This window comes from Schistocerca nitens, chromosome 6 (assembly GCF_023898315.1).
Source record: "Schistocerca nitens isolate TAMUIC-IGC-003100 chromosome 6, iqSchNite1.1, whole genome shotgun sequence".
NCBI lineage: Eukaryota > Metazoa > Arthropoda > Insecta > Orthoptera > Acrididae > Schistocerca > Schistocerca nitens.
In genome coordinates this window covers 165,859,171-165,869,868 of record NC_064619.1, presented here as the reverse complement: position 1 = coordinate 165,869,868, position 10,698 = coordinate 165,859,171, and positions in this window count along the sequence as shown.

Sequence of the window (10,698 nt, the reverse complement as noted above, 5' to 3'; positions counted from 1 at the left end):
AATAGCTAAGCAGGGATGGCTAGAGGACAAATGTAAGGATGTAGAGGCTTGTCTCACTAGGGGTAAGATAGATACTGCCTACAGGAAAATTAAAGAGACCTTTGGAGAGAAGAGAACAACTTGTATGAATATCAAGAGCTCAGATGGAAACCCAGTTCTAAGCAAAGAAGGGAAGGCAGAAAGGTGGAAGGAGTATATAGAGGGTTTATACAAGGGCGATGTACTTGAGGACAATACTATGGAAATGGAAGAGGATGTAGATGAAGATGAAATGGGTGATAAGATACTGCGTGAAGAGTTTGACAGAGCATTGAAAGACCTGAGTCGAAACAAGGCCCCGGGAGTAGACAACATTCCATTAGAACTACTGATGGCCTTGGGAGAACCAGTCATGACAAAACTCTACCATCTGGTGAACAAGATGTATGAGACAGGCGAAATACCCACAGGCTTCAAGAAGAATATAATAATGCCAATCCCAAAGAAATCAGGTGTTGACAGATGTGAAAATTACCGAACTATCAGTTTAATAAGCCACAGCTGCAAAATACTAACGCGAATTCTTTACAGACGAATGGAAAAACTGGTAGAAGCCGACCTCGGGGAAGATCAGTTTGGATTCCGTAGAAATGTTGGAACACGTGAGGCAATTCTAACCTTACGACTTATCTTAGAAGAAAGATTAAGGAAAGGCAAACCTACGTTTCTAGCATTTGTAGACTTAGAGAAAGCTTTTGACAACGTTAACTGGAATACTCTCTTTCAAATTCTGAAGGTGGCATGGGTAAAATACAGGGAGCGAAAGGCTATTTACAATTTGTACAGAACCCAGATGGCAGTTATAAGAGTCGAGGGGCATGAAAGGGAAGCAGTGGTTGGGAAAGGAGTGAGACAGGGTTGTAACCTCTCCCCCATGTTATTCAATCTGTATATTGAGCAAGCAGTAAAGGAAACAAAAGAAAAATTCGGAGTAGGTATTAAAATTCATGGACAAGAAACAAAAACTTTGAGGTTCGCCGATGACATTGTAATTCTGTCAGAGAAAGCAAAGGACGTGGAAGAGCAGTTGAACGGAATGGACAGTGTCTTGAAAGGAGGATATAAGATGAACATCAACAAAAGCAAAACGAGGATAATGGAATGTAGTCAAATTAAATCGGGTGATGCTGAGGGAATTAGATTAGGAAATGAGACAAAGTAGTAAAGGAGTTTTGCTATTTAGGGAGTAAAATAACTGATGATGGTCGAAGTAGAGAGGATATAAAATGTAGACTGGCAATGGCAAGGAGATCGTTTCTGAAGAAGAGAAATTTGTTAACATCTAGTATAGATTTAAGTGTCAGGAAGTCGTTTCTGAAAGTATTTGTATGGAGTGTAGCCATGTATGGAAGTGAAACATGGACGATAACTAGTATGGACAAGAAGAGAATAGAAGCTTTCGAAATGTGGTGCTACAGAAGAATGCTGAAGATTAGATGGGTAGACCACATAACTTATGAGGAGGTATTGAATAGAATTGGGGAGAAGAGGAGTTTGTGGCACAACTTGACAAGAAGAAGGTACCGGTTGGGGTAGGACATGTTCTGAGGCATCAAGGGATCACAAATTTAGCATTGAAGGGCAGCGTGGAGGGTAAAAATCGTAGAGGGAGACCAAGAGATGAATACACTAAGCAGATTCAGAAGGATGTAGGTTGCAGTAGGTACTGGGAGATGATGAAGCTTGCACAGGATAGAGTAGCATGGAGAGCTGCATCAAACCAGTCTCAGGACTGAAGACCACAACAACAACAACATCATCCCGTGGTAGCAAGGAGCAAACCGTCACACAAGCATATTATCCAAACATCCCGAGGGGGTTACATAACGCTGTGAAGACGCATACTCGTGGGAAGCTGTATTCGCCACACGACACCGACTCAGATCATTCTGCAAAGCATGGAACTCGTGTTAACCATTTCAGGAACGATGACGTTATTTTCGAGGCGGGGACTTGTTGGGCCAAGGTTCTCCACAAAACATCCATCGCTGGAAAACATGTGTCACTGAAGGGTGGATATATAGAGAAGTGCAAACCCTATCACCGTGTTTCATGGTCACAGCGTAACTTCTTCGTGGTGTCAATTGATGACCACCTCTCGTAAATTAATGATAAATTAGCTATTTAGTTAATTAATTAGTTACATGTTTCAAAGATCATCGAATGATGTGGAAGGTATGAGTTTACAAGATGTCTGTTACGACTGGTGTTGACTTTAATTAACACTTTTTTTAGTTCTACTCATGCAACTACATCTAAAAAAGTTTTTTTTCCTTTTAAGTTACCAGCTTTTAAATAGAAATTCTTACATGGAACAGAAGCAGCTGTCCAGGCGATATCTTTTCTTGGTTACACTTAACATTTGCCTCGCTACTTTTAAGACATTTTATGTTTTTCGGCAAATGATAAAAGATTTTTCTTGCTGCAAGATGAACTCTTTCCTGAGCAACTGACAGCTTCAATAATGTGAAATAATCGTCAATTTTCGCTCTGTTGTTGTAGATATGGACATCACTGTTCTGAAACTGTTATGGTTTATTTATGAATAATTTCGTTGGAGAATATATGCACTGTATCGCGCAGTTGAAATGCCCAGCTCCTTGAAGCAGAGCCCACATGTCGACCGTGAGTGGACACCATATTTGATTATTACTGCTGGATTTCGTGCAATCAATACTATTTTTCTGTATGATGAGATAGAATATGATTCCATAAGACAGTTTGGAGTGGAAAGATTAGCAATTACACGATCAGTAAAAGCAGCTGATCTTAATTGTTTGAGAATCTCACTGATATGCTTCATCCAGTTAAAGTTTTCATCAGTATGTAGAACCAAAACATTTGGAGCATTCTACCCGTTTACTGACCCCTGCTCATGCGCTGCATCAATTGTCAGTATTAATATTTGTTGCAGAATAACTGAATATAATGTGTTTTCTCAAAATTTAGAGAGAGCCCATTTTCAAAGAACAGCTTAATAACTCTTCGAAGAAAAACGATCTTTTCTGTGGTTTTCAGACTCTTTTATTGTAACGCTAGTATTGCATGCAAAAAAATCTATTCTGCTTGTTGGATGTTTAGTGGAAGATCATTCAAATATTTAAGGGATATGAGTGGATCCAGAATTGAACTCTGTGGAACTAACTTTGTGAATTGTTCCCAGTCACTAAAGTTTTCTACCCTTCCAATATTTTTGCATTATGTTTGGTAAGTGTGATTCAAACCAGCTGTGCACAAGGCCACGAATTTCACAAAACTTCAGTTTTTCTAAGAGCAAAGTGGTCTAGTGAATTGAAAACCTTGGAAAGATTACAAAGAATACCAACTGGTGAAATTTTATTATTTAAGGTTTGTTCTACTTGACGAGTGAATGTGTAAATACACTACTGCCCTTTAAAATTGCTACACCACGAAGATGACGTGCTACAGACGCGAAATTTAACCGACAGGAAGAAAATGCTCGGATATGCAGATGATTAGCTTTTCAGAGTATTCACGCAAGGTTGGCGCCGGTGGCGACACCTACAACGTGCTGACATGAGGAAAGTTTCAAACCGACTCTGTTTGTGTAACAGCAGTTGATCGGCGTTGCCTGGTGAAGCGTCGTTGTGATGCCTCGTGTAAGGAGGAGAAATGTGTACCATCACGTTTCCGACTGTGGTTAAGGTCGGATTGTAGCCTATCGCGATTGCGGTTTATCGTATCGCGACATTGCTGCTCGCGTTGGTCGAGATCCAATGACTGTTAGCAGAATATGGAATCGGTGGGTTCAGGAGGGTAATACGGAACGCCGTGCTGGATCCCAAAGGCCTCGTATCACTAGCAGTCGAGATGACAGGCATCTTATCCGCATGGCTGTAACGGATAGTGCAGCCACGTCTCGATCCCTGTGTCAACAGATGAGGACGTTTGCAAGACAACAACAATCTGGACGAATAGTTCGACGACGTTTGCAGCAGCCTGGACAATGAGCTCGGAGACCACGGTTGCGGTTACCCTTGACGCTGCATCACAGACAGGAGCGCTTGCGATGGTGTACTCAACGACAAACCTGGGTGCACGAATGGCAAAACGTCATTTTTTTCGTATGAATCCAGGTTCTGATGACAGCAGCATGATGACCGCATCCGTGTTTGGCGACATCGTGGTGAACGCACATTCGAAGCGTGTATTCGTCATCGCCATACTGGCGTATCACCCAGTGTGACGGTATGGGGTGCCATTGGTTACACGTCTCGGTCACCTCTTGTTCGCATTGACGGCACTTTGAACAGTGGACGTTACATTTCAGATGTGTTACGACCCGTGGCTCTATCCTTCATTCGATCCCTGCGAAACCCCACATTTCAGCAGGATAATGCACGACCGCATGTTGCAGGTCCTGTACAGGCCTTTCTCGATACAGAAAATGTTCGACTGCTGCCCTGGCCAGCACATTCTCCAGATCTATTACCTATTGAAAACGTCTGGTCCTTGGTGGCCGAGCTACTGGCTCGTCACAATACGCCAGTCACTACTCTTGATGAACTGTGGTATCGTGTTGAAGCTGCATGGACAGCTGTACATGTACATGTAATCCAAGCTCTGTTTGACTCAATGCCCAGGCGTATCAATGCCGTTATTACGGCCAGAGGTGGTTGTTCTGGGTACTGATTTCTTAGGATCTATGCACCCAAATTGAGTGAAAGTGTAATCACATGTCAGTTCTAGTATAATATATTTGTCCAATGAATACCCGTTCATGATCTGCGTTTCTTCTTGGTGTAGCAATTGTAATGGCCAGTAGTGTGGTATTCTCAGTGAGCAACATTTCTGGAATCCCAAATGGGGTATGCTAAGTAAATTGTTTCTAGTAAATGAGCTAGCAAAGTGGTTTCTGGAGTGATCAACGGGCTACCTAGAGCGCTAGAGCGAGCCCAAGCGTTGGGACTGCGATTGGAACGGGGAGTTAAACGAATGGCTGGCTCAGTCGTAAAGCAGAGCCAGCAAACAAGTGGCGGGAGGCGCGGCGGCAATCAGGCTTGAGATGGATGGCTGCGCCGCCGGCACCGCCAGGGACAGCCGCTCCCGCGGGGACCCTGCGGAGGCGGCGCGCCCTAACAGGCTCTGGCTGCGCGGGGACGCCGGGAGGCTCGCGCCGTTACAATTGCTGTAGCAGCCACGTGGCTGACCCGCAACGTTCCGTTGGTTGAAAAACCACAACCTATTTCTCTTTTCGGAAATGTCTTCCAATGCTGCAATATCAAAATTGGTTCTACATTACTCAAACATTGTCCAAGTCTGTGTGTCTGAGTGGAACGGACATTATGCAGGATCCAACAAAAAGGTAAACCCATTGGTCCCCGCGTCCGCCTTGATAATGCCCTCAATTCGGCCACTAGGTGAGTCCTTAGGTATCCTCAGGTACGCCATGTCCATCTGAAATCACCCACTGATTACACAAGCCAACGAAAAACTATTTTGGGAAACTTTTTTTACAAAAACAGGCAATGTCTGATAGAATAGCCGCAATCAGTGATTTTACAATGTAACTTATAATCCGTCTCTATTGCAAAACGTTTATTCATATGACCGGTTTCGGTTCCTTTAGAACCATCTTCAGATCTGTAACGATAATGATACTAATCTACTATTTCACGAATGCAAACCTTTGTCATCCTATCTAATAAACATCAAATGTACCAGAACGTACCTGATACTTCGGTTACAGGAGTAACCCGTCCAAATACAGCGACTTTCACATGCTTCGTCACATAAAATTGGTTGGCAGAATTGACGTCATTTATATTAATTATAACACTATTACCAACAGGTGCCGTCTGGTACATTTGTTACAATACATATAACCTTGACATCCACAGATTTTAATTAAGTATTTTTAGAGATAAAAGTTAATTAGAAAAATATACTGAATACAGTATGTGCATATGTATTTTAACAAATGTACAAGAGGCCACCTGTTGGTAATAGTGTTATGATTAACATAAATGACGTGCATTCTGCCAACCAATTTTATGTGACGCAGCATGTGAGCCGGCCGCGGTGGTCTCGCGGTTCTAGGCGCGCAGTCCGGAACCGTGCGACTGCTACGGTCGCAGGTTCGAATCCTGCCTCGGGCATGGATGTGTGTGATGTCCTTAGGTTAGTTAGGTTTAAGTAGTTCTAAGTTCTAGGGGACTGAAGACCACAGCAGTTGAGTCCCATAGTGCTCAGAGCCATTTGAACCATTTTGAGCAGCATGTGAAAGTTGCTGTATTTGGACGGGTTACTCCTGTAACCGAAATATCAGGTACGTTCTGGTACATTTGATGTTTATTAGATAGGATGAAAAGGCTTGCATTCGTGAAATAGTAAATTAGTATAATTATTGTTACAGATCTGAAGATGGTTCTAAAGGAACCGAAACCGGTCATATGAATAAACATTTTGCAATCAAGACGGATTAAAAGTTACATTGTAGAACTTTTTTTTTACTTTGATAGATGATTTTTATGCATTTTTATAAGCTGAATCCAAATCTAGTTTTAGTTTGCTTGTATCACTCACAGTTTTCGAGCAAAATGCTTTTTAGTATATAGTATAAAAATCCTATGCAATACAGTAAATGGGGAAATTAATGAAACGCTTTGTTACAACATAAGCATGGTTTGTAATTTGTTTCTCTTTTTTCTTTGATGCTTCTTGTGTAGCTTTTTCTACGATGAGTCCCTTGCTGAACTTCTCGGTGAAGTGACCAACAGTAATCCCCATCATGTTGGTGTTCCAGCGTCCTTGGTAGCGTTTTTCCATCACTTTAATGTCCTGGTGGAAACGCTCTCCTTGCTCCTCACTAACATCTCCCATATTTTCCGGGTAGTAATCATGGTGACTGTTCAAAAAGTGAACTTCCAGGCTCATTAAACATCCTAAAGTTTTAAACTTCTTTGACATTGTAGCTATAATAGAACGTATTCTTGGTCTTTTTTTATGTCTTCAGATCTTTGTAACGACTTACTTGAATGATACCCATGCTTATTTTTCGTTCAAGGTCATTAGATCCAAAGTATGATAAACATTCTTCACAAAGTCTGTAAAAGTTTCTTTAGTGTTTTTTAATCACATATTCACCACAAATATAACAAAAACTGTCAGCAGAGTTCTTACAACCACGATTAGACATTGTACTGAGCACACGCACAGGAAACGGGGCAAGTGTAGTTAGGTTGACAGTAAATAAAAGACCATCTGTTAACACAAAAATAGAATCGAACTTTTCTTGACAGCAAATCTTTTTCAGCTGCGCTACCAATATCACCTACATTCATTGCACCACCTTTTCAAATTATTTTAACTATATAAAAGCTGTTAAAATCTTTTAAAAATCGCTTAATTTAATAAATTTCACTGTAAAATGTGGAGAAATGGTGGGTGTGCAGTTATGTAAGTGTCATATTTGGATTTCCCACCTTAAAAAGCATAAGAATAAGGTATTTTCAGCAAAAAAGTTTTTCCATCGTTGGTCTGTGTTATCAGATCGCGTACTGCTACTAACTTGCTGGGATGTTGACTGCTACGTTTCACCTGACGGACTGACGGATAGTTACAGGTATTTATGGATTGCTATCCGATGATTTGAAGGATCAGGTAAAGAGCGATGAGGTGCCTTAGTCTTCGTGAATCAGTAACGTATTCTAACAGCACTCTAAACACGGCTGCTGTCATCGTATGCAGTCGTGGAATTCAGTATAACGGAGTGGATATTTGTAGGAAAGTTAACATTGTCGGCTGGAATAGATGTGCACAATCTATGTGCAACAGAATGAGATTCAGTATACTACAAATGAAGTCAAATGGCATCGCATCTGATGTTAGCTGTACAGTGGATAACAAGACGTCAACGATTCAGGTGGTGTAATGTTAGTGTGTGCGTATGTACCTTTACTGCAGATAGAAAACGGACACCAACAGTGATAGGGCATTTTGTGGACATAAACCACTATTGTGACAATGCCAAGCGGAGAAAAGAAAAATTGGTCCGTACAACGAAATCAGACACACTAATAACCAAATCGCCAGAAAGGTCAACCATTCAAGAACAGTGACCGATAATTTCGTTAGACTGGGCCCACGAAATGGTCAGAACGTAAACTACGGGCTTAGTTTACGAAAAGGTTACAGGACAATATGGGCTTGGGACAAGGAATGAAAGAGGAGAAAGACTAATTGAGTTCTGTAACAAGTTTCAGCTAGTAATAGCGAATACCCTGTTCAAGAATCACAAGAGGAGTTGGTATTTTTGGAAAAGGCCGGGTGATACGGGAAGATTTCAGTTACATTACAGGCAGAGATTCCGAAATCAGATACTGGATTGTAAGGAGCACCCAGAAGCAGACATACACTCAGATCACAGTGCAGTAATGATGAACAGTAGGCTGAAGTTCAAGGCATTAGTCAGCAAGATTCAATATGCGAAGTACTGGGATACGGAAGTGCTAAGGAACGGCGAGAAACGGTAGAAGGTCTCTAAGTCTATAGATACAACAATAAGGAATAGTTCAGTAGGCAGTACAGTTGAAGAGGAATGGACATCTTTAAAAAGGGCAGTCACAGAAGTTGGGAAGAAAAACATAGATACAAAGAAGGTAACTGAGAAGAAAGCATGGGTAAGAGAAGAAAAACTTCAATTGATCGATTAAAGGAGGAAGTACAAAAATGTACTGGGAAACTCAAGAATACAGAAATACAAATACAGGAATGAAATAAATAGGAAGTGCAGGGAAGATAAGACGAAATGGATGCAGGAAAAATGTGAAGACATCGAAAAATAAATGGTTGTCGGAAGGACAGACTCAGCATACAAGAAAGTCAAAATAATCTTCGGTGACATTAAAAGCAAGGGTGGTAGCATTAAGGGTGCAACGAGAATTCCACAGTTAAATGTAGAGGAGAGAGAGCAGATAGGTGGAAAGAATACACCGAAAGCCTCTATGAGGGGGGAAGATTTGTCTGATGTGATAGAAGAAGGGATAGGGGATGCAGTATTAGAATCAAAATTTAAAAGAGCTTTGGAGGATTTAAGATCAAATAAGTCACAAAGGGTGGTAACATCCCATCAGAATTTCTAAAATCATTGGGGGAAGTGGCAGCAAAACGACTACTCACGTTGGTGTGTACAATGTATGAGTCTGGCGACATACCATTAGACTTTCGGAAAATCATTATCCACACAATTCCGAAGACGGCAAGAGATGACATTGCAAGAATTATCGCATAATCAGCTTAATAGCTCAGGCATCCAAGTTGCTTACAAGAATAATATACAGAAGAATGGAAAAGAAAATTGAGGATACGCTGGATGACGATCAGTTTGGCTTTAGGAAAAGTAAAGGGACGAGAGAGGCAATTCTGACGTTGCGGTTAATAATGGAAGCAGGACTAAAGAAAAATCAAGACACGTTCACGTTCATAGGATTTGTCGACCTGGAAAAAGCGTTCGGCAATGTAAAATGAGGCAAATGCTAAAAAAAGTAGGGGTAAGCCATAGGGAGAAACGGGTCATATACAATATGTACAAGAGCCAAGAGGGAATATTAAGAGTGGACAACCAAGAACGAAGTGTTCGTATTAAAAAGGGTGTAAGACAAGGATGTAGTCTTTCAGCCCCACTGTTCAATCAGTACATCGAGGAAGCAATGATGGAAATAAAAGAAAGGTTCAGGAGTGGAATTAAAACTCAAGGTGAAAGGATATCAGTGATACGATTCGCAGATGACATTACTATCCTGAGTGAAAGTGAGTAAGAATTACATGATCTGCTGAACGGAATGAACAGTCTAATGGGTATAGAGTATGGACTGAGATTAAACCAAAGAAAGACGAAGGTAATGGGAAGTAGTAGAAATAAGAACAGCGAGAAACTTATCAGGATCGATGGTCACGAAGTAGATGACGTTAAGGAATTCTGCTACCTGTTGTTGTGGTCTCCAGTCCTGAGACTGGTTTGATGCAGCTCTCCATGCTACTCTATCCTGTGCAAGCTGCTTCATCTCCCAGTACGTACTGCAGCCTAGATCCCTGTCAATCTGTTTAGTGTATTCATCTCTTGGTCTCCCTCTACGATTTTTACCCTCCAGGCTGCCCTCCAATACTAAATTGGTGATCCCTTTATGCCTCAGAACATGTCCTACCAACCGATCCCTTCTTCTAGTCAAGCTCCTCTTTTCCCCAATTCTATTCAATACCTCCTCATTAGTTACGTGATCTACCCATCTAATCTTCAGCATTCTTCTGTAGCACCACATTTCGAAAGCTTCTATTCTCTTCATGTCTAAACTATTTATCGTCCACGTTTCACTTCCATACATGGCTACACTCCATACAAATACTTTCAGAAACGACTTCCTGACACTCAAATCTATACTCTATCTTAACAAATTTCTCTTCTTCAGAAACGCTTTCCTTGCCATTGCCAGTCTACATTTTATATTCTCTCTACTTCGACCATCATCAGTTATTTTGATCCCAAAATAGCAGAACTCCTTTACTACTTTAAGTGTCTCATTTTCTAACCTAATTCCATCACCCGACTACTACTACAGTCCATTATCCTCGTTTTGCTTTTGTTGATGTTCATCTTATATCCTCTTTTCAAGACACTGTCCATTCCTTTCAACTGCTCTT